Here is a 25,291-nt window from a genome sequence, read left to right as displayed (position 1 = left end):
CTGCCCCCTCCTCAGCTCCTGTCCTCCCATTACCACTGTCTTCCAGCTGGTCACCTCCCCACGGCCATAATCCCAACTCTTCCACACAAGGGCACAGCAGGAGCAGATCCCTGGTACATTTATCCCACATTGACGGTCACAGCCACCTGATGGAGAAGTGGGGTGCTACCTGACACCCATCTAACCAAAGTGGAGACTGAGGCCAGAAAGGTGGCCGGGGCCTGTACTCTACAGATCGCCCGACTCAGCTGTCAAGTAGGGCTGAAATCCTGCCCAGCCTTGGGCCCTGCTGCGAGGCTATGCCCCCAGGGCTGGGGATAGGGTGAGGGGTGGGCCTATTTTCCAGATGGCCTGAGAGCACCAGGCCAGCAGGTCCAGTCTGTAGGAGAAGAACAAGATTTGCCCAGTGTCACCTGGTCGCCAGGTTGTACTGGGTCTTCAGAGTCGTGCCACTTCTGTTCTAATGCAGAAGTCAGTTCAAACTCCTTTAGCCACAGAATCTTTGTTTTGAATAATTTCTTATACAAAAGAATAATAACATTAGCCAACATTTTTTGAGCATTTCCTATGTGCCAGGCCCTTCATGTGGCTTATCTAATTTAATCCTAAAAATAATCTTCTGAATAGCTACTATTATTATTGCCATTTTATAGACATAGGAACCAAAGCATAAATAAAACAGGCAAAGATGACGCTGCCCCTCTGGCTCCAGTGGAGACACCCTCACACCTACAGCCTCCAGAGGTGCCTTGGAGCACAATTTGTAAACCAGTGCACAAACAATCCTACACACGAGATGTTCATACCTGAACCAGAAAACACATCGCAACAGTATGCCAGTTTAAATTGTCCCGGCCTTATTGGGAACAGTTCCTCCTGGAATCTACGCAGCTTTCTGGATCATGTCAGTCCTTCCTTGCCACCCTTACCTTCAAAAGCCACCTCACCACCTCCTTTTGGGGGCTTAGTAAAGAATGGAAAGGCTCACCTGTTATTTTACCTGCCCAGGCTCCACTCAGACCTTTCTTTCTGGGGTTCCTACCCTCTCCATCCCATGCTTTTAGGAGGAACCGTGCCCTCACTCCTTAGATCACAGGCAATCAGTCCGGGGGCCGCATTTGATCCCCCCTGGGCAGCTCTTCCACAGGCTGTGCGCACCAGCGGAGGAAGTGTTCCTGCCCGGCCAAAGACCTCGTTTCCCACCTGCCTCCCCAGAAGCTGGGTGTGGCCGTGCTGCATATCCTAGCCACTGACCTGCATGTAAGTGATGTGTGACCTCTGTGGCTGTACCCACAAAAAGGGTCCTCCCCTCCTCTTGTCTTCCTTCCTGATGATGAGAGTACAGTCAGGTTTCACATGACGGTGTCTCAGTCAATAATTATATTCAGTACAGTACCGTGCAGTATGGGCTTGTAGCGCAGGAGCAATGGGCCACACCAGGCAGCCTAGGTACGAGCAGGCAGCTCTACCTAGATTTGTGTAAGTGTAGTCTAAGAAGTTTCCATAACAATTAAATAATCTAGTGACACACTTCCCAGAATGTATCCCTGTCACTGACACAGTGATGAACCATCTCTGTCCTTGCAGATAAGGGCAACAAGATAGAGGATCCTAGGAATCTAGCCCTTGATACCCCTGGGCTGCCACGTTAACCCTGAACTGGCGTTGGACCGTAAAGGGACAGGAAAATAAATGTCTATCTTGTTTAATCTGAAATCTAGCTACTTTGGGTCTTGTTACAGCAGCTGGATCAGTTTCTAAAATAGGGACGGTTGCTTTCTTTCTTTAGGTCTTGTTGTGATGTCTGGAGCTGAGGCAGCCATCCCATAGCCAAGAGGGGGGAAGCTGAGAGCTCCACTTCCCATGAGCTGCTGCTGGATTTACCAACTCTAACACCACTATTCTGGACATCTTGTTAGGCAAGATAATATATTTCTCATTACTTAAGCTATTTTCATTGGTCTTTTTATCACTCGCAGACAAATGATGCCAATTGAGATACTCAGTGAGGTTTGTGGGGAAGTTGCCTCAAGTCGTACCTTGGCCAGGAATAGTGGAAGGGTACAGGCCCAGTGGGAGCTTTGTGGTCTAAGCCCACACGCTCATTAGGAGGTTCAGATTCAGCCTCTGACTTTTCTAGGCAAAGCAGCTATCAAAAGAGCATTGATAAAACAGAGCATTCATGTTTATCCCTCAAGAAGGGAGGGAAGAGGAAGAGAGGGAGAGAGAGAGAGAGGTGAAGGCATCCTACCTAAGGTGTATGATGGAGGGACCATGATTTTTGTTCTCTCAACAGCAGAAAACGTGAGTCTTTCCGGAATCCCTGGCAGCCTTAATCGGTGAGCTTTTATTTGTGCCCGTGTTTGCATTTCATGGAGCCAGGAGTTCCTGTAGATTGTTCAGGATTTTGGAAGGAAACAAAAGTCACAGAAGCCAGGGTTTTGAGGAGGATTTAACAGAGATACAGGTAGGACTAAGGGAACTAGCAGTGGATGCTGAGGCACCCGGGGACTTGCACAGTATACAGCCAATAATACCCTTAGTCCTGAAGCCACCAGGGGAGGGGACAGTGTTCGCAGAACCCAGCAAGGACAGGAGCATGGGGGAGGGGCCACTCTACCAGCGCTACCATTATAAAGAAATGCAGCCAAAACCTGGGAGGAGATACCCCAACCCCTCTCTCCTCCCACTCTGTTTCCTGCCAGTGTTTCAGGCAACCTGGGGGTGTGGTCCTTCAAGGACAACTTCTTAAGGTGGGGAGAGGAAGAGTGTGTACTGGGGTGTGGTGCAAGGTGGGAGGAGTTCCCGTATTGGTGTTCAGATTTGTTTGCACCAGGACTACTCATGGTGTGGGGACACGCAGAGGGAAGAGAGGGAGACTGAGGCCTCTCAGCGCAGGCAGAACTGGTGATGGAGGATCCAGGTGACAGCTGAGTGGGCAGCTGTGCTGAGCTGCCTTACTGGAAAGGGGAGCACCCCAGGGATGAGGGAGACCAGAGCCAGCCACCCTGCCAGGCAGGCACCAGAGGGGCTCTCAGGAAGAGCCTTTGCAAATCAATGACACCTGATGAAAAATGCAGACAGATAGATAAGTTAAAAGACCCAAGCTTGCTGGAAATGGTCTCTGATCTCAGCTCAGCTCCCAGGCAGCCAGGCCCACATGCTCTATTTTTAATCAGGGGCCATTGGGTGAAGACAACTGGGTCCCTCCAGTTGCTTTGAAAGGAAACTCTGTCTCTGCCTGCTCTGTGGGGGTGCTTTTGCCCTGTCCCCAAGAGCTCCTGCCTCTCTAGCCCCAGCATGAGAAAGATCACTAGGGGCCCCTCTTCTGCAGACGGGGAGGTGGGGAGCACCAATCTGACCTCAGAAAGAGGTGTGTTCAAGTCCCAGCTCTGCCACTTTACTTATGTGTTTTGGGGCAAATCACTTAATCTCCATGAACCTCAGTTGCCTCATCTGTGAAATGGGGTAACAGCAGTACCTCCCTTGCTGGGATATGTTGACATGCAATTCTCAGCACACAGAGCTCTTGCAGAGAGGACATGCTCCATGGAAGACAAGTGAGCTGAAATTTTGAGGGTAGGATGCCTGGCTTCTAATCCTGGCTCTGCTTTTTCTCTCTAAACTTTAGTTTCCTCATCTATAAAATATGTGTGTTGAACTGTCTACTTTCCACGGTGGACAAAAGATGAAGAGAGATGACACATGTGTGGTGTCCAACCTATAGTAAGCACCAGACAGCTGGTAGCTATTGCGGTTAGGATTGCTGTTGTTGTTTTTCTTATTTCATAACAAGACTGGGGTGAAAGAGCAAATGAGGACGTCACTACTATGGGGTGGAGTCTGAGCTGGGAAGAAGCTGTTCAGGCTGGAGCCCATCCGCCCAAGTCCTTCCTCTCTCACAGAGCACAAAATGACACAAAAGATGCCCTTCATGGTGACAAATGCATTGTTGGGGCAGGCGAGGGACGCTGGTCAATTAGCACCACAAAGCTGAGCCTCAGCATCAGAGAGATCACACCTATCAGTGGTGAGACCTGAGGCAAGGGGTTTCACCTCTCTGAGCCTTGGTTTCCTCAGCTGCAAGATTCCTCCCAGAAGTGCTGTCATGGATAAATGTAATCCACCCCTGCATCATAGTATAAGGTAATTATTATTATTATTTTTTGGAGACAGAGTCTGACTCTATCACCCTGGATAGAGTACCATGGTGTCATATCTCACAGCAATCTCAAACCCTTGGGCTCAAGAGATCCTCTTGGCTTAGCCTCCCCAGGTACCTGGGACTATAGGTACCCACCACAATGCCCAGCTAATTTTAGAGATCAGGTCTCACTCTTGCTCAGGCTGGTTTCCAACTCCTGAACTCAAGCAATCCACCTGCCTCAGCCTCCCAAAGTGCTAGGATTAAAAGTATGAGCCACTGTGCCTGGCTCAAGGTAATAATTTTTTTTTTTTAGAGACAGAGTCTCACTTTATTGCCCCGGTATAGTGCCATGGCATCACAGCTCACAGCAACCTCCAACTCCTGGGCTTAGGTGATTCTCCTGCCTCAGTCTCCCGAGTAGCTGGGACTACAGGTGCCCACCACAGCACCCTATTCACTGAGCCACAGGCGCCGCCCTCAAGGTAATAATTTTTTAAAAAATTATTCTTTGGACAAGATCAGGGTCCCCAGCACCCTAGAGGGAAGGGAACCAAAGTATCCTGGGTGAATGAGTGGAGACGACACACAAGCGGGCCCGCCCATGGCCAGTGAACAGTCGGCCTGGAAATGCCAGGCAAAACCTGGGCAGTGAGGGGCCTGTGAGCCGCTCAGCTGCTGCCCAGCTGCTGCCCTTCTGCCAACTCTCTCCCACCAAGGGCCCACCTTTCTTGCTTTATGGCACACACAGGGCCATCTCAGTTGCCCAATGCCTCCCTCAGCCATCTGGATGCTCCCGGAGGCTGGGTCCCATTTCCACCCCACATCTGAGGCCTGGCCAGGCACACAGTCAGTGCCCATTAAGGAGAATTGCACATGCATGCAATGTGTTACTATTTACAAACGTGTCCATGGTCATCAGCAAGTCTCAGTCCTGCAGGAACTGCCTTACCCTCCCATTTCACTGGCTCACATGGACCAGCGGTCACACCTTGGATATTGGAAATTCCTTTAAAATGATAGGTGAAGGATGTTTGGTTTGGGGTTTGGGGCTTTGGGGGGTTTTGTACTCATTATTTATGTCTCAGACCACATGCTGTGTGCTATGCTTCCATCATCCCATTTAATCCTCTTAACAGCTGGTAAGTTAAGTGCTACTACTGTCCTCATCTCCCAGGTATGGGAAGGGAGAGTCCTCGTGCAGTAACCTGCTTGGGGTCACACAGCCATGGGAACAGCAGGGCTCCAGACCATGTCCATCTACCTGCAGAGCCCCTGCTCTCAACCACACACTCCTCTGCCCGCAGGTTCTTCCCCAGCCCCAAAGCCCCATTTGGTGGCTCTGGGATACTGCTTGTCCCAGAGGCCTCCCTGCACCTCCTTACCCATGACCAAGACAAGGGACAGGCAGAGGTGGGCACAGACGGTGACATGACATGATCAAGGACAGCTCTCTGATATGCAAAAAATCCTGGTTAGGCTGTGGATTCCAGAGTCTGTACTCCTGTCAAAGGCTGTTGTCTCCAATCATATTTAATTAAATTAACATTCAATTGCATAGAATTATATTTTATAACAGAAAAATGACAGTTCATCAATTTCTCTATTCACAATTCTTACACATTACATCAGAACGCAGGGTTTGTTCCTTATGTTAAGGATCCACCAAGACCACCTCTGTCCAGTGCTTAGTGGGCACAGTTCCTGCAGGAGAGGTAATAACTCCAAAAACATGAAGGTTGGGTCCCATTCACCCTTTATAGCAGAGGCACCTAGCACTGTGCCTGGTACTGTGTTGGTACTTAGAGCAGGGAATGCAATAGATGAATGAAAGGGCTGAAACTCCAACCATATTTTCTGATTTCCTGTGCTGATTTTCAGTGTTCTTTCCTTTACATCACATCCTCAAAGAATTCGAGTTTTGGAGCACTGAGTGGGACCCCAGCACATCTCAGCAGAGGTGTGGACTGCCAAAAGGTAGCCTGTGTGTGCCAAGTTGGCAGAGCATGTGAGCTCTGGACCCAGCTTGTTCGGGTTCAGATTCTAACTCTGCTACGCATTAGTTATGGGACCTCAAGCAAGTTACTTGACCTCCCCCATGGACATGAGGGCTTGCCACAGTCAGGGCTTTGGGGATAGGTAGTCCTCCACCTGGGTAGAAGCATCTCCCTCTCTCATGGGCAAGGTAGGCGGTGCTTACAGTCAGCAGCTTAATGCCTCCCGGCCCTCAGACTCCCCTTGTGGCCAGCTTGGTCCCCCTGCCCAGCCCAACGCATAAAGCCTTGTTAATAATGAATAGGCCCCTGTCTGCCTTACTTAACACTGACGCTCCAGGCAGATGCACAGCTCTTTATAAACGATCAGGCCCAGCTGATGAGGCCCCGTGGGGCGCATTCCTGCAGCCAGCCTCTTGTTCGCTGTAATGGAATCATAATGTTAATGTGATTTCAATTAAGGCTGTGTTACAGAGCACAGGTGCTGGAGCGAGCCTGCAGGCAGGGAGGCCTCCTCAGGGACTCATTTTCCTGGGAAAGGTGTGTGTGTTTCCAAGGCTTCTTCCAACCTCAGGAGAAAGCAAGTCACCCCAGCTGAAGGGAAGCTGTGAAAGCAGGCTGAGAGGTATGGAACCCCCCTTCCCTGTTCTCCCTGTGCCCCAGACCTGTGTTTCTTACTCAACTTGAGTAGCAGTCGCCCTTTACAGGAGAAAATGTGTCTTGGGGACCTCTGGGCCCACAGGTCCTGATTTGAGAAATGCTGGTCTAAGAACCAAAATCTTTACTGTAGGAAAACATCTTTCCTTTGAGAATTATCATTGTGAAAAAGAGGCATTGTCTTGATAAATGGCAATAGCGTTTTTTCTTAATGAAAATAGCTCACATGTATGGAGGTTTTACCGTGTACCAGACACAATTCTTAGTACTTTGTGCTTTTGAACTCATTCCTTAGATTGTATCGTCAAAATAAAGGAAGGACACAAACTTTTTTTTCTTTTGCACAATTTTCATAGAATGCACGGACCACTAAGCACACATTTCCAGACCCCAGCAGGAGAATCCCCAGCCTGGAGTAGGCAGCCAGGTAGGGCTGATCTCATTCTGCAGATGAGGAAGCCATGAGCCAGAGAAGGGAAGGGACCTGCCCAAGGTCCCCTGGCAAGTCGGCAGCCCAAAGGAGATCGGACCCAGGTGTCCTGCCTCCCTGCCTCTCTGCTTCCTTCCACTGTGCTCACTACGGAGAACGCATGAGGAGAAAATAAAAATCACCCCGAGCCCCGCTACATAGAAGTCTCCATTGCTGACATTCTAGACTATCCTCCCTGTCTTTTCCCTACACAATCGGCCCTCCATAGCTGCATTCTGCACCTGCACATTCCACCACCTGCAGATGGAAAATATCCAAACAACTAAGTAAGAAAATGCAATAATGAAAAAGAAAATGGATTACAAAACAATACAGTACAACAACTATTTATGTAACATTTACATTGCATTAGATACCATAGGTCATCTAGAGATGATTTAAGTATACGGGAGGGGCTGCCTAGAGTACATGCAAATCCTAGCCATTTTATATCAGGGACTTGAGCCTCTGTGGACTTTGGTGTCCATGGGGAGTCCAGAACCAATCCCCCTTGGATACTGAGGGATTACTGCATGCACTTTATAGCATGAAATGAGACAGGAGTGAATAGACTAGGAACGGCATGTCACCTGGGCAGCACTGAGGTGTTTTTTCCAATACCCATATCATTCTAACAACCCCACAAGCTCAAGGTGGCGTTTATTGAAGGTCTCATCTTGCTCAGGTTCCCCCACGACTCCTCTGTTCTAAGCACTGAAAGCTCTTTGCATTTCTCTGGTCAGATCTTTTACATTGGCGCCTCCATGCCGTTGTACTTGCTGATTTCTACCGGCAAAGCCCTTCTCTGGTCAGCAAAATCAGACTCAACTCAAATATTACCCTCAGCTAACCCCTCCTGAGTCCCCCACATCACTCCCTCCTCCCTCCAAACCCCAATCCCCTGCAGTGCTTCTCCGGCCTCCTCATGTGCTCTTGAGGGGCACCTCTCACTTTGTGTTTCTATAAGGTTGTCTATAAGGATGGGAAACAAGCAAATGCATATCATGCTGTAAAGGACACCTTTATTTTTTTTGAGAGACAGGGTCTTGCTCTGTCTCCCAGGCTGGAGTGCACTGGCATGATCAGCTCAACTTAAATTCCTGGGCTCGAGTGATACTCCCACTTTAGCCTCCTGAGTAGGCAGGACTACAGGCTATGTGCCATCGCACTTGACTAATTTTTTAATTTTTTATGGAGATGGGGTCTTGCTATGTTGCCCAGGCTGATCTTGAACTCCTGGCCTCAAGCAAGGACATCTTTAATATGTAATATATATTTACTATTATTACTTTCTATGCTTCTGGATTTTTTCACAGATCAATCTCTTTCTCTCCATGGTGAGCACTGAAAGTCAGAGAAATAATATCTTCTTTATAACTGTGTCCCCAGAGAAGTATTCAGATGATTATTTACCACAGTTTCCTTATCTGTGATGTGGGACCCTTTGGATAGTAGCTGATTAGATGAGATAATACAAGCAAAGCAGTTAGCACCATACCTGACAGATAGTAAGCTTTCAATAAATAGTAGCTATTATCGTTCGTAGTAGAATTGTCATTGCTATTGTTATTAAAGTCTTGGATTTTTGAGCAGGAAAAAATAGAGCGAGGGAGGGATGACTTATGAATAGATGATGGATGGATAATGAGTGAAAGTATAAAAACATGGGTGGATGATGAACAGAGGAGAGACAGATAGCCTTATATAAATAGGGTGGATGGAAGGATGGATAGATGAGTGGATGGATGGATGGATGGATGGATGGATGAATGGATGGATAAGTGGACAGATAAAAAATGAATGGATAGTGGATCAGTATATGGATGACGGCTAGATGGGTGAGTAGGTGGATGAATGGGTAGGTGGATGGGTGGATAAGGGATTGGGAGGTGGGTAGATAATGGGTGGGTGGCTAAGTGGGTGTATGAATGAACAGGTGGATGGATGATGGGTAGGGTGATGTGTGGATAGTGGACAGGTGTATAGATAATGAATAGATAGGTGGATGGATAGATGAATAAAAGGGCTATCCTTTTCTTTGATGAGTAAAGACAGAAGAAAGAAGGCAAGAGAGTGACAGAAATAACAAAAGGTCTTGGTGGAGACAAAAACCAAAGGCTGCTTCTCATCCAAGCCTTTGACCATAGCCCAGATTGCAGCTAGTTCCCATAACTTAGCCTGCCAGTGGCTGCTCCTAAGCCACCTTGAAGTTATGTCCTGAGAATAAAGTAGAGGCTTTCTGCAGAGTATCTGTAGCACCAAATGCCCTTGGCCACAGAGGCCCCTTCAGAGTTCACTATGAAGTTGTTCCTGGGGCAGAGGAGCCCTGAGCCCTCCCCTAGTTGTGAGGAACAGCAGATAGTCACAGTGACCTGGAGGTCTCAGAGGCAAACACCTTCAGCTGCTGAAGTCATAGGTCCTGAGGTCCTGAGAGGCCTCCTCAGACACAGTTAGGAGAGGTCTTGGGAAATAACCACACCCTGCCACCTGAACTAGATCAGATTATAGGAGGGGAACCCAGAACCCCAGAGCATCAACAGGGACTCAGGGATCCTCAGGCAACCCCACCCACTGCGCAGATGGAGGCACCCGAGAAGGGAGTTGCAGCTACCCAGGCTCCCGTGGGTCCGTCAGTGGTAGAGTCAGCACTTGAAAGCAGGTTTCAGACCATGGGGTCCCCTCCAGTCCTCACTGTCATCTGTTCCTTGGCTGCTGGGTGAAGCTGTACAGGATCTTTAGAAACCCCCAAGGCTACCCAGGCAGATCATGGCTGGGGAGGCTTTCTGGGGGCTTGTTCCTGTCCAGACACTAGGGTGCCTCTCACTGCAATCCCTGCAGTATTTGATATATCAGGGTGAATAAATGAAAATGCTCAAAGAGTGAGGATGCCCAGTGGCTTCTCAGAAGCTGCAGGCAAGACAGTGGCCAGTGGAAATGCAGCAACGCACTGGAAGCCCGTAGGCCTGAGCCAGGGATCCTGACTCATGTGGTTTTCCAGAAGGCACCACCTTTCTACCTGCATTTCATGGCTGGATAGAGGAGGATAAGATATGGGACACCAAGGAAGAGTGGTCTACAAGAAAAGAGGAAAATCAGGAATGCATTTTGAGTCCCAGAAACTGGGAGAGGAGTGTTTTCAAAGAATGCAGGGACTTAAAACAGCAGGCAGAAGGCCTGTTTACTCTGCTCTGTACCCAAAGCCCGTAGAAAACAACAGTGAGTTTGGAGGGGAAAAAACAGAAAGAGACCCCATTTGTTTTTATTAAACCAGAAAGCACACTGGCAAAATGCTGTAAAATATGAAGAGGGCACAAATCTGCATGGTGGAAGGCAGTCACCCTATAGAAGGCCCTGTTGGGAGGGTTCCTTTGCAGGTGATAGGATCTAGGGGAGTTCGGGCCACGGAGGCATCAGATATGTCCCTGCATGTCCCCCCAGTTTAACACAGCAGGCCAATCAGAATGGGAGGGGACATGCTGTCTGGCTCATGTCTCCAGGGCTGACACCCGGCTCCTCCCCACATGAGGGGAATGCTGGGTGGGGTGGGGAGGTGCAGCTGGGATGCCTTTGCTGAAAGTCCAGCCCCTGCTCTCGGTGCTGACATGGGGGGTAATGTGTTTCCCAGGAAAGACAATAACAGATTTAGGAAGAGGTGTTTGAGAGCAGGAACCCGGATTACCTAGCCTGCTCCTCCACATCCTCCTGCAACAAATGGCTGGCCCTGTTCCAAGATGAATAATAATCACAAAGGAACCATAATGGGACTAAAAAAAAAAGAAAGGGAAATGGAAGTAAGACCCGTAAGGAAAAGGCAAAAGAGTTTATATCATCAGAAGGCTTATTAAAAGAAAAAATCAGAGGGAGAGTCAGACACAGTGCTCCAAGGCTCAAAGAGATTGCAGGTGATCTGACCTCCTTAACGAACTGAAAGATGTCGAGGGTTCCATAAAATACTTGCAAGGCAACAGACTAAAAGACAGCCAGTGAGCAGCTCTCAGGAAAGAAACGGGAGCAACGGATAAAAACATTTTGAAATTAAAAAGACATATTGAAAATAAGAAAAACAACTCCTAGGAAACACAGAGGTATGGAGTGGGTATCTGGAGAACACACACACACACATATAGAAGGACAAACAAACATACAAAAATAGTCTATCAGTTTCCCAGCGCTGCTGAACAGAGTACCACAGATTGGGTAGCTCTAAACAAGAAGAATTTATTATCTTGTAGCTCTGCAAGCTAGAATTCCGAAATCCAGGAATAGCTTCTGAGGGTCCCGAGGAAGAATCTGCCCCATGGCTTTCCTGGAAACCCTTGGTATTCTTTGGCTTCCAGCTGCAACACTCCAATCTCTGCCTTGGTCATTCCTTGCCATTCTTCTCTCTGTGTGTCTGTCCCTTCTCCTCTATTGGGGAACACCAGTCGCATGGTCTTAAGGGCCCCTATAACCAGTATGAGCTCTTCTTAATTATATCTGCAATGACCCTGTTTCCCAATGAGGTCACATTCTGTGGGGCTGGGCACTAGGACTTCAACACATCTGTTCTGGGGGGACCCTACTCAGCCCATTCACAAGCAGTTATAGGAAAAAGTGAGAGAGATGGAGGACGGACCAAGAGGCAATGTTTGCACATTAAGTGTTCCTGAAAAAAAAAAAAAAAAGAACAATTAAAACAACAGTGAAAACTATTCAGACATAACAGAAAAAAATTGATCTAAATGTGGTGGTAAATTGATTTAGACCAGCAGCATCAAGCATTATATTCTAATAAAGGGATTGAGCTTCAAGGTTGAAGAAAGAATCATCATGGTGTCCAGGCACAAATTTTAAGCAGCGCCAAGGTGAGAAATGAGGCTGGTTGCAGACTTCTCTCTAGAAACACAGTGTGCAGGATCTACAGGGCGATGTCTCTGAGGTCCCGAGGGATAGGAAGTGGGACCCAATAAATTCATACTCAGGTAAGTTTCCTTCAAATAGAAAGCCCACAGACAGACATTCCGGCATCAGAGAACTTCGGGAATGGAATGTCTCTCAGTCCTTCTTGAAACAAACAATTGGACAATAAAATTTAGTCAACAGAGAGCTTTATCAAAATAAATAGCTCAGAATGGAGAAGCCGGTGTAAATTTATTGGCAATAAGCTGTGAGTTCATTTAAATATAAAAATAAACGGTTTCACGAATGTGGAATAAAGAGCACAGTGCAAATGTTATAAACATCACCGTAAGAATAATAACAAGAATTGGAAAATGAAGGAGAGAAGGTGGGAGGAAAATGTGAATATGCTCATTTCCTCATTTTTTCACAGCAAGAGCCAAGTGGTAAGTAATAAAGCTGGAAAAATATCATTTGAAACATAATTATTATCATCTCATAATATTTTACATAACTATGTTTCTTAACTGGTGTCATTTGTGGTAAAAATACAGAAAAAGAAAAAAGCATTTATCTAAAATGAAGCAGTTTCAATTTACTAAAATGTTTAGCTTTTTATTTTGAAATAATTTTAGAGCTATAGAAAATTCACAAAGTGTTCCCCATGTGCCCTTCTATCGGGTTCCCAAATTTTTATTTTTTATTTTTTTATTTTTTTGAGACAGAGCCTCAAGCTGTCCCCCTGGGTAGAGTGTCGTGGCATCACAGCTTACAGCAACCTCCAACTCCTGGGCTCAAGCGAGTCTCCTGCCTCAGCCTCCCAAGTAGCTGGGACCACAGGCGCCCGCCATAACGCCCGGCTATTTTTTTGGTTGCAGCCGTCATTGTTGTTTGGCGGGCCCAGGCTGGATTCGAACCTGCCACCTTAGGTGTATGTGGCTGGCACCTTAGCCACTTGAGCTGTAGGCGCCGAGCCCAGGTTCCCAAATGTTAACCTCTTACACAGCCGTTTGTCCAAAGTAAGACACTAACATGGGTATAAGGCTATCGGCACAGTTTTGCTTTATTCAGAATGTCACATCGCTGGAATCCTACGGTAGAACAGGCTTCTTTCACTTAGCCTTATGTGTTTAAGGTTTCTCCCTGTTTCTCTGGGGCTTGACTGTTCATTTATTTTTACCTCTGAATAATACTCCATTGTCTGGATGTAACACAGTTTGATGTTCCGTTCACCTACTGAAGGACATCGTGCTTGTTTTCAAGTTTGGGCGATGACGAACAGAACTGTTATAAACAGCAAGTTTTCGTGTGGTCCTAAGCTGTCAACTCATTTGGGTAGATACCAAAGCGCATAGTTGTCAGATTGTATGGTAAGAATGTGTTTAGTTTTAAATAAACCGGCCATATTGTCTTCCAAGTGGTGGTACCATTTTGCTTTCCCGCCAGTGATGACTGAGAGTTCCCGTTGCTTCACATCCTCACCAGCGTTTGGCGCTGCTGACATTTTGGATATTGGCCATCCGATTAATAACAGGTGTGTAGCGGTAGCTCCTTGTTTTATTTTGCGATTCCCTACATTATGATGTTGAGCATCCTGTGCCCTTTGGACATGTCCCCTTTTTTTTTTTTTTTTTTTTTTGGTAAGCTCTTTCTTCTTTTCTGGCCCTACAAAACTACATGATACTCCAGACTCATATTTTCTCTGTTTCAGCCTTAAAGCCGCCATTTCTCCAGGAAGCCCAGGTTTCTTTATTGGAGAATGCGGGTTCCAAGTCAAGATCTGGCAGCTAGGGATGCTTGTTGTTACTGTGTCCAGGCCATCTCAGAAGACAGAGTAAGGACATGTATGTACCCACACAGAACTCTATTTGTTTCTGTTCTCTCTGTACAAGATCAAAATTAGCATGAGTTCACACAGACATCTCGGACTCTAACCCAGCATTACGGCATCCATTCTATTTTGCCCTCCTTACTTCTTTCCCTGAAAGTGAGAAGCTTGGCTCTAGTTATTTACAATATGTATACTTATTTGCCAGCATATAAGCAAAGTAGTCTTAGGGCTGCTGACCTGGAGCCCCACCCCTTCAGAAACGAATAATGACAGTAGTATTTATGAAAGGTGTAAACAGCATCGCCCAGAGAGGACACTAGGCAGAGGTCAGGCTTATTGAAAGATGAGGGGCCCTTTTATAGGAGGCCATGAAGGGTGGGGAAATTCCATACCTTGCCCATGGGCTTTAGTAAGTTAGGGTCCTGTGGCTTAAGAAATTCAGAGTGGGGTGAACTAGGTCCTCTGAGTCCTTTGTTTGTGGGGGGGGGGCATGTAAGGCTGTGTTAGGTCCCCCAGCAGTTTAGTAGTTCATTTCCTCTTTAACTTTGTCGTAGCCAGTCAAAATACTGTTTTTCAAAGTTATTTAGGACAGCTTCTTTTTCCCCACTGAACTTGATTTTTTATGCTGTTAAAAAGTCAAATAAAACTAAATGCAATACTTTGGATTTGAAACAATATATATTATGCCGTATTATTACAGTATACCTCTGCTTTTTTTTTCTTTTTTGGTTTTTGGCCGGGGCTGCGTTTGAACCCACCACCTCTGGCATATGAGGCTGGTGCCTTACTCCTTTGAGCCACAGGCACCGCCTTACCTCTGTATTTTTTCTGTTGTCTGTCTATCCATCCTTCTATTTGTATGTATAAAGAGGCACCTGGAATTGCATTAATCAAATGTTAACAACAGTTGCTTATGAGCAATGGGATTTGAGGTGATTTTTTACATTATCTATATTTTGTTAGTTATTTTTATGCCTATATTATTTTATGGAAAACAACAAAGTGTTCTCTAAAATAAGGGAGGAAATGGTCAACAGCCGGATATTACTGAGGGGGAAAATTCCTATTGGATTTTGAGGTATAGAGATCATTCTTTTAGAGGCAGGGTCTTGCTGTGTTGCCCAGGCTAGAATACAATGGCATGATCAAGCTCACAGTTTACAGCTTTGAACTCCTGGGCTTGAGTGCTCCTCTGGCCTCAATCTCCTGAGTAGCTTGGGACTACCAGTGCATAGCATCATGTCCTGCTAATTTTTAATTTTTGGTCTTACTATGTTGCCCAGGCTGGCCTTGAACTCCTGAAGCCAAGCAATCCTCCTGTCTCAGCCTCCCAAAGTGCTAACATTATAGGCACAAGCCACTATGCCCATCCAGAGTGGGAGATTATATCACATCTTTCTCAGTAATTCACAGAGCAAGCTGAAAAAAAATCAGTAAATTGGCCAAACATGGTGGCTCATGCCTTGAACTCTGGAGTTTGAGGTTGCTGTGAGCTAGGCTGAAACCATAGCACTCTAGCCTGGGGCAACAGAATGAGACTCTGTGTGTGTTGGGGGTCAGAATCAGGAAGTGTATAGATGATATGAATAACATGACTAACAATGCCTGAGGGATACAGAGAAATCCATCAAATAATGACAGAATTATTTAAGGACAATTGCCAAAACAATTATGCCGAACCATAAAATAAGTTTCAACAAATTACAAAAGATTGAAATAATAGGATGGTTTGGTTTTTGACCACTGTGAAATCAGCAACTATGTAACTACAAACTTTTCAAATATGGATAATTTTTACAATATACTTCTATTTTCTTAACTTTTTATGTGGAAATAATTTTTAATTTACAAAAAAATGTTGCAAAAATAAAAATAGTGTGAAGACCACTCCTGTACCTCTTATGCAGATTCACTTATAAACATTTTACCCTCATTTGCAGCCACAGGCACTGAGCCAATAAATGTTGTTTTAAGCCCATTGAGGCCCCTGCATTCCTAGTCAAGCCAGTCTGTTCCAGGGGGTGGCTTTCTCTACCTATCTAGTGCAGGTAACAAGAAGCTTGGAGTGACTTGGCACCTATGGCTCAAGTGGCTAAGGTGCCAGCCACATACACCCAAGGTGGTGGGTTCGAATCCAGACTGGGCCCACCAAACAACAATGATGGCTGCAACCAAAAAATAGCCAGGCATTGTGGTGGGCGCCTGTGGTCCCAGCTACTTGGGAGGTGGAGGCAGGAGACTTGCTTGAGCCCAGGAGTTGGAGGTTGCTGTGAGCTGTGATGCCACGGTACTCTACCCAGGGGGACAGCTTGAGGCTCTTGTCTCAAAAAAAAAAAAAAAAGAAGAAGAAGAAGCTCAGAATTAAAGCATTTAGGGTTGCTATTTTGCAGGTGAATATAAAAGAACTAAGAAAAGATTCAAGAATTAGCAAGAGTGATATTGAAGTGGTGGGCCACTGAGGAGTCTAACTTGGATATAGAAGATAGGGAAGGTGAAAGTTGGTTATTAGAAGGGAAGGAAAGAGGTCAGGGCACTCAGACTTCCAAGTAAGTGAAGGATGGATGTAATGGAAGTACACCAGCCAGCACAGAAACCAGGAAGGGCACTCTAGTGACAAGCTGCACTGGCAATCCTGATCGTAGGTGGCAGTTTGGGTCTTGACAGTGACTGGCTACTACTGATTGTCTTTCACATTTCAGCCTTGCCTGACCTCCCAACAGCCCTCTATCAAGAGCCCGTCACACATGTCACGCAGAATTCTCATTGTCTCTTCCCCTTCCTCTGGTCATTGCTGAGTCCTCAGCTTCTGGTCTGGCACATTCCCAGGCTAAATGAACCAGTGTGTGGATGGAGGGCTGGATGGACCTCAGAGTCCATAGAGCCTTTGAGAGTGGGGCAGGGGTGTTCAACATCTTCTCAGCCTCGTTATTTCTGCCCCACCTGCCAGAAGGTAAAATGGGAGTCCAGAGAGGTTAGACGACTACCCCAGTCGCATAGCAGACCAGTCCTGGGGACCACAGCTGCAGCAAGATGAAGGGAAGGAGGAGGGTGGCTGGGAGGAAACCCCAGAATCCCTGCCCTGTGATATGTCTGCTCCTGGCTGAAGTGGGGGTCTCCCTTCCTCTTTTCCCACCCTGCCCCCTCCACTGGTTGCAGGGAGCGAGCTGACCTGGGGACCAGGGGTGGCTGCCACAGAACTTTTGGCAGCCTGTTAACTTAATCCTCACCCACCTGGCTGGGGGTAACCTCACTGTATGTGGGGCGGGGGGTGGGGAGGTGGGGGGCCATAGTCACTTCATTTCTGAAAGCAGCTCCATGCTTCTGGGGAAACAGCTGGACTCGCCCAGCTGTGAGTTCTCCCCCCACTGCAGCTCCAGCCCCAGCAGGTAGAAGGAAAAGGACAATTATAAGGAAATCCACAGGAGAGGAGGCAGTTTTACTAGCCAGGGTTGGGACTGCCCTGGGAGTGGGGAGGTGCCCTGAGGACTTCCCATAAAAGAATGTTTATTATAATGGGAAGTGAAGGGAGAGGGGTTGTAAGCATCCCTAGGGTTGGGGAGGAGAAAGGGAGGGGAGAAAATGCAAGGTCTGTGCTCACAGATGGGCCTTTGTGAGCTTCCCCGAACAGTCTGCCCAAGCGGCCAAGACACCCATGCAGACAGTGAGACAGGAGGAGTGGGGGTGGGGCTTGAGGGCGGTGCTGCGGGAAGGGGGTTGGGGGATAGTGGTGCTGGGGCTGCCAGCCTAAGGGGCACTCTCAACTTCCCCACACGTGGCCAGCTGGCTAGTCATCTCATTCATGCTTTTTCTGACTCATTCATTCATTCATTCACCCACCCCTTCTCTCCCTGTTCCCCACACATTCACTCACACTTACTCCTCTGCTCCTTCAATCACACCTCCAGTGTCCTCAGGCTACGGGCTGGGAAAATGATGCCCAGTCAGCCCTGGTAGGGATCAGGGAAGCAATGGGAGGCCTGCAGCTAAGCAGTGACAGGGAGTAGGAAAAGATTTGGGGACAGCCAGAAGCACAGGGATTACGAGAGCACGGGAATGTGGGCCAGACAGCCTTCCCACGGATGGTGGCCCATCTTTCGGAAGGGGAGTAGGGATGGGGAGAGAAATCTGGGGCCTGTCCTCACCTCCAGGCCATGGCCTGGAGCCCAGCCAGACATGGGTAGGCCCTCCCTCTGGCTCCTCTGGCTTTTCCTAATTCTGGTCCTGATGGGTCCCTGTCATCCTCCCTGGAGCTGAGGATGGAACTTCTCAATGACAGTCAGACCCTAACATTTTTCAAGGTCAGGTTCACTTCCCTGAGCTCCTTCAAGCTCAAAGCTGAAGTGGTGCGTTCATTTGCTCCTTCATTTACTCGACAAATGCTCACAGAGTATCTCCTCTGCCTCAGGCGCTGCTCCGGATCCTAGACGTCTGTGGTGAAAAAAAACAATTATAAGTTCCTGCCCCCGTGGAACATCTCTCGTGAAAGATGATAAAGAAGTGAGTAACATATATAGAATTTCAGATAGTGACAAGTGATGTGGAGAAAACCAAGTCCAGGGTGAAGGCAGGGGTAATAAGTACAATAATCATGAGATGTATCTTCATTCCAATATTAAGAAGTGCTTCTGGCACTAAGCAACCTACAGGCTTATCTCACTTTATCTTCACAACTGGTCCACAAATTTGCTCTCTGATTATCTCAGCTTAGTGAATGATAGTGTGGAGGCTACCCAGAGAGGTTATGACACTTGCCAGCAATGACAAGCCAGGTGGATTAGAGCCAAGTTCTACCCTCTGGGAGTCTGGGGACAGAAGGAGACCAGCATCCTACAGCCACCCAGTATCTTCACCAATCAGAAGTCCTGCTAAGTGTGTGGCTCCTGTCTCAGGTGGATAGCTATATCTGAGCCTTTTAGGCTCCTCCCACCCTGGGTATCAGCCTAGGAGGCAGTGTGCTCAGGAGAAGCATGTTGGTGGCAGTCAGAAGTCTGGGCTCCAGCACTGCCTGCCCTCACCTGCCCTCACCTGCCTTGGCAGTTAGACAGGTCCCCATTCATAATCTCTCTGCATCTCACTGACCCACAAATGCAGTTGAGGGGGAGCCAGTGACTTTGCAGGGAAGAGGACAACTGGGTGGGAGGTTGCCTTTTCACCAACAGCCTTTCAAATTATCTAAACCTTTGAAACTGTGCATATTTCCACTTAAAAAACTAAATTTAAAAAAATGTTTAAAGATGAGCTCTTCCACATTTTCTCCCTTTCCAGGGACTACAAGAGTCTGCTTAGGAAAGGGGGCCTGTCTTGCTGGTGACATCTGAGGGCCTGCCACACAGAAGACCCCCTACCACACCCTCTAGGTTTGCTCCTGAGTGGTGGGTGCACCTGCCTTCCCCATATACTCACTACTGCAGCCAGGCTGCTACCAGCACAGAGGCTCCCCTTGGTCCATCTCAAAAACATCACACACAACCCCACAGACTTACAGACGAGCACACACACGCAGACACACATTCAGAAATGCACAGACACCAATAGAGACACACACAATCACACACAGATGCACAAGCCTGCACACACCCTCCCACCCCACCATCCAGGCCACTTTACACATCCATGAGTCAGTGATTAAGACTTATTTGCTAAATAACAAATGGAATTCGAATGGTCAGATCCAGGAAACCAGGGAGCCCAGCTGGGCCCTGCCTGTCTATAGCCTCCCTGCCTCCCAGGCTGCCTGCAGGCTTCCTGAGTTGGTCATGGGACAGGGGAACTGCTGAGCTGGCAGGTCTCACTGGGGCTGGTGGGGGGCCCTTCTTTTCCAAGTTGCTATGACTGGGACAGCTGACCCTGGATAATGGGTGTCTAGGAGGAGGAGAAAGTAAAGTGGGAGCTCTGAGGCTTTGCTCCAGCCTGGCCTGGGAATGTGTCTGGACCTCAGCTCCCACAGCCTCTAATGGACTCCCCACCCCTGTCTCGTGGGCCTGCAAGTACTCAAAGTTCAGACCAGCTCATCCACAAGTGCTGATGCTCACAAGCCTTCATTTCTACCTTCTATGTCCTGACCCACTCAGCCCAAATGAGCGGCTTCTCTGCTGAACTTGAACTTGACTCTCTCCAGATGTAGCATACTTCCCAGGGACCAATCATTAGCCCTCATTTGTCCTGTCTGGAATTGTCCTGGGGTGCCTATGCAGGGTCAGGTCACAAGGTTACTGGGGAAGCAGACAGTGTTTGTTGAGCTAGGGGCAGGGTTGGGTCTCAGCTTCAAACTACAGAGCCAAGATGGCGTGTAGAGGGGTGAGGCCCGTGCTGGCTGGCAGAGAAGTCAGCCTGCACCTGAGCCTCCAGGGGCACAGGTGAGGAGGACTCAGGAGGGAAGTTGCAGGCGTTAAATTTCCAAATTATATCACTGGATGGTGAGGGGCACCCATTCCAGAGGTATGTTTAAAAACAGAGAATTCTACTTAGCTTGGGAAGGCCCTTTAGGAGTTGTCTAGTAGTTCACAATTTTTGGTTTTATGCACCAGTCAAACATTACAAAAATAAAGGAGGGGTGTCTGACAAGATTACCGTCTCTTAGCCCTTAGTTCATGAAAGAAGCCTCACTCTTTCATGCCACAAATGGGGCTGGTTTCACAGTGATGGACGATTCCTTAGATGGAAAACACTTGGCTTTTGGGAAACCCCGATAGGCAGTGCTTGTTTTTCTTACTTGGTGATGAAGCCTCGTCCTTAACTAGCCCCGATGCACAGGGTGGTGTTTGGAACAATGAGGAAACTGAGGAAGCCCCAGGAAGAAGGCACGCATGGCACCTGCACCTGAGACAGTGGCAGCGTGGGGTCAGAGGTCAGATCTGCCAAGCCCAAGTCCAGGGCTCTGTCTCCAACAGAGCCATCAGAGGCCCTGAGAGGGGTGGGGGGGCTGTTCCCCGCTGGTGGCCCCAGGACCAGACAGTGCTTCTTAGCAGGAGCCTGTAGGATAGCTGTGCCCTTCCCCCCCCCAGACTTCCTGCTGATATCCCAAGGGGAAGTAGAGTCCATCTCCTCTCAGCTCCCCCCAGTCCCTAGGCCCACCCAGGGCCAGGCTCCAGGCTCCATCTCCAAACGCTCCCCTCCTGCCTGCCTGCCAGTTCCCTCTGGGAACGCTCTGTGCCCTTGGCTGCCAGCAGTCCTTGCATGACGTTGCTTTGGTGCCAGGAGGGAGGGGGCCACATGTTCCCCATATGCCACAGGGTGGGGAGTTTATACTGAACAGCTGAGCTGGCCTCTCCTCCCCCTCCTCCCCCAGCAGAGACTTCTCTGCCACTCTTCTCTTTGTCCTCCTCAAAGGACCTCTCAGTCCCACCCAAGGAGGGGTCAAAACGGAATGTTTTAGCACTTGCAGAACCCCATATTTTCTAAAGCATGTCCACATGCACTGTTTTTAATCCAACTAATATACATACCCTGAATCAAACAGAAATCAAACAGGTAGATATCTGCTTCACATACCCTGAATCAAACAGAAATCAAACAGGTAGATACCTGCTTCAGGACAGAGGGAACGCGTAAAGGTGAGCTCCTGAGGGAACAACGAGCCCTCATCTCTCCATCCCTCCATCCATCTCTCCATTTCCCCATCCATCCTTCCCTCTCTCCTCTGACTCTTCATCTCTTCCTCAGTCTCTCCATTCTCTTTATTCCTCATTCCCTCTACCTTTCCATCTCCCCATCCACCTCTCTGTCTCTCTTTATTCTACCATCCATCTTTCTAGTCCCCCTGCCATCCCTCCCTCATGCTTCCTCCCATCCCCACACCCCATTATCCCTTCATCCAGCCAGGTTTCCAAATATTCCTCCCTCCCTCCATCCCACCTCTCTATCCCTCTCTGAGTCTATCTCTCCATTATGCCATCCACTTTCTATTCTTCCATCCCTTTATCCATCTATCTCTCCATTTCTCCACCCACCCCTCCACCCATCCCTCCATTTCTCCTTCATGCCTCTACCCATCCCTTCAACTCCATTATCCCTTCATCCATTCATCATTGTCTCCCTCTTTCCATCCCATCACCCATCTGTCCATCCATCTACCTCCCATCCATCCACCCACCCACCCACCCACCCATCTATCCATCCATCCACCCATCCATCTACATCTCCACACCTCCCTGAATGTGTCCATCCCTCCATTATTTCAGTCCCTTTCCACTCTTCTGTCCCTGCATCCATTCGTGTCTCCATTCCTGCACTCATTCATCCCTTTCTCCATTCCCTTCCTCCCTCCATTCCTGCACCCATACTAGCCTTCATCTAGCTAACAGCCTTTTCTCCATCCTCCCTTCCATCCCTTTTCATACCCTCATGCTTCACGCTGTGGTACCTCAGTGAATTTTTTAATTTACTGGACCTAATGGTGCCCCTGGCTTCAGGAGTGAACATTACAGAGAGTTAAGTCCAGTCCACAGCTAACTCTGGTTTTGCCAAATCTGCACTGGGACTTGTTCTGGGCTTGGGAAGCTAAAGAGGAACATTAGCAGGACCCAGCTTTCATGGGTATTTACAATGAGCCAGAGTCCTCCTGACCTGCTCTCTACTTGGGCATAGGAAAGCCGGGGAGGTCAAGGGCAGGGGGTAGCACTGGCTGTGCACTTGGTGGGGAGCCCAGGTCTGATCAGAGAAGACATAAAACTACCTTCTCTTGCCCTCTTTGTCCAGGCCCTGGAAGGAGTCTGGGAAGGGGGAAGGGAAATCAAGGAATCAAATAGTAAGTGCTGACATCCAGCAGGTGCCGTCCGTGCTCCAGGGCAGGGCTGACTTGACATGCCCCATTCAATCCCAATCACATTCTAGAGTGGGCACTGTTGTCCTCATTTGGCAGATAGAAGAAATGAAGCTCAGGAAGATGAGACAATTTTCCAAGACTTCCTAGCTGGAGGTGCAAGGCCGGGGTTGAAATCTAACCAGTGGAATCCCCAGGACCCAGCAATATGGGACAGCCATGCTTTGCAGTAGGCCAACAGGCAACCTGGGCATAGATGTTGGGTGAGGACCTTTTAGGACAGGAGAAGGCTGGTGCTGTGGTGCCAGCCCTTGCTAGTCACTCTTGGTGTGTCCTATGTGGGAGCTGAACCCACAGGGCCTTTTGGAAAAGTGGCCTCCTCTATGACAGCAGGCCCTCCAGCACCCGCTCTGTAGAGAGCCCAGCTTTGCCACCAACAAGGTGAGGTGGTCTGAGAGAGCAAGGAGACATTATCTAACTCCCCAAGACTTTATTTTTATCTGTAAAGTGCGTGCAATGATATTTATGTTGCAGGCTCTTTGAGAGGATGGCATGTGATAGGCACTTGCCTGGGACACAGAGGCTTGCAGTAACCTTGGTTCCCTTCCCCTACACTCCCCCACCCTGTACCTGGGCAACCAAGTGAGGCATAGAGGGATTGGGAGGACGGATGAGGCTTTGGCTATAGCCAAGGTCCCCTTTATCAGCCTAGCTCTTGGCCAAGGGCATTGCAAGTTTTCTTATTGGCCAAAAGAGCAACCAAAAACAGCAGTAGTCCAGCCTCGCTCCTCAGGGACATACCATAGACAGCCCAGGCACGTTGCCCTTAGTCACTGTAACAGAGTCCTCAGGTACTCTGGGGCTTGGACCTGCAGGACCACTGTTGAGATAACAGGGTCTTTTTCCTCAGTGCCCTTTCGGTGCCCACCACGCTGCTTACCTTAGCTCTCATCTCACCAGCTGGATATTTTCATTGCCATTTGGCAGATGAAACAACTGAGGCTCAGAGAGGCTCACTTGTCCCAAGTGGACCAGCTGGAGGTGGCCACATGGGGGCCTAGCTCTGGCAGTGTGCCCCACTGAGTCTCCCCCAGTAGCCCTCTCTGGCTCTCTGATGGCGAGGCATGAGTGATGGTGCCCAGCATCACCCCGGGGCAGCGAGCACTGGAGGGCAGCCCTCAGTCAGCAAGGAAGGAGGGGAAATGGTCAGCTTGCAGGAGCAGGGGGAATGACCAACTCCCAGACCTTAAGGGAGGACCTCTCTTGGGACCTTAAGGGCTCCCAAGAGAGGTCCCAGTTCTCTCAGGAGCCCCTGCGCAGACACTTTCTTACCAGGTGTGCAAACAGGACTCCTTGTCTCTCCCAGGCTTTGGGTTACTTGATGAGAGTGACACCCTTCTGGGGCCACCTGCCTCAGAGGATAGAGATAAGTTTGGAGCCCCAGCCTGACCAGCTTTGTTTGCTCAGGTCCTGCCTCGAGTGGACTCCAGAGAGCGAGTCTGCCTGAGTGAACAGAGCGGAGAGGCCCAGCAAGGACGTGGTTGAGGGTTGGGGCAGTGGTGAGAAGAGAGCTGAGATAGTCCAGCTTTCCAGCTTCTTCTGGGGGGACCCAGAAACCACACTGACCCTGAGTCCCTGGCTTCTCCTATTCCACAGCCTCCGGGCAGTTGCTGTCCCTTAGATCTCGGTAGGTGGAACAGAGTGCTGGGAGGACAGACAGGCTGGCTGCAAACAGAGGCCTTTTTCCTTCCTGCCTGCCTCCCCCACGTTGATCCAGCCGGAGCAGAATGGCAAAGTCAGCAAAATCCATCCCATTCACGGCCCCTGGCCCTGCAGCTGCCTCCCTCCTCCCCATGCCTAGGGCCACACACTGTTACCAAGCTGGAAAGCACTGAAAAAGCAGTGGCAGGGAAGCCATCCTCTCAGGACTGCATGACTCCCAGGCCAGGACCCAGCAAGAGGGTTCCCAGGGCTGCTCCTCACCAGACACCGTCCTGCAGGAGCACATTGGGGAAGTAGCATTCGGCAAATCAATTATGGGATGAGCCCTTGTGTCTCATTCACAATAACTTGTGAGTAGAATCACTGCCCCGTTTTGCAGACTGAAAGACTGAGGCTCAGCGAGACAACCCAGCTGAGGACCTGAGTGCAAATGTACATTCCTTCAGAGCCCACCTGCCATCTGGAGAGGTGAGGTGCAAGTTGCTGTCTGATCATTGCTTTCCAGGTGATAATGCTGTTTGCTCAGGGCTGCCTAAGAGGAAAGCTCCTTGCCCAGGAGAGGCCAGGTGAATTTGTTGGACCATCTTTGAAATGTCCTGGGCAATCCTCACTTTGTACTGTTTGAGTGGTCTTGCTGTGACTCTGGTCACTGCAGGGGAGTCTCCCAGGGCACAGTTTCATGTGGATAACTTGCTGGCCAGAGACTGTGTGTGGTGGCTCATGCCTGTAATTCTAGCACTCTGGGAGGCTGAGGTGGGATGATTGCCTGAGCTCAGGAGTTTGAGACCAGCCTGAGTAACAGTGAGATCCCCATCTCTACCAAAAAAAAAAAAAA

The sequence above is a fragment of the Otolemur garnettii genome, unplaced genomic scaffold (genome assembly GCF_000181295.1).
Source record: "Otolemur garnettii isolate 467f Iridium unplaced genomic scaffold, OtoGar3 scaffold00001, whole genome shotgun sequence".
In the NCBI taxonomy this organism is placed as follows: domain Eukaryota; kingdom Metazoa; phylum Chordata; class Mammalia; order Primates; family Galagidae; genus Otolemur; species Otolemur garnettii.
Note: the sequence above shows the minus strand (reverse complement) of the source record.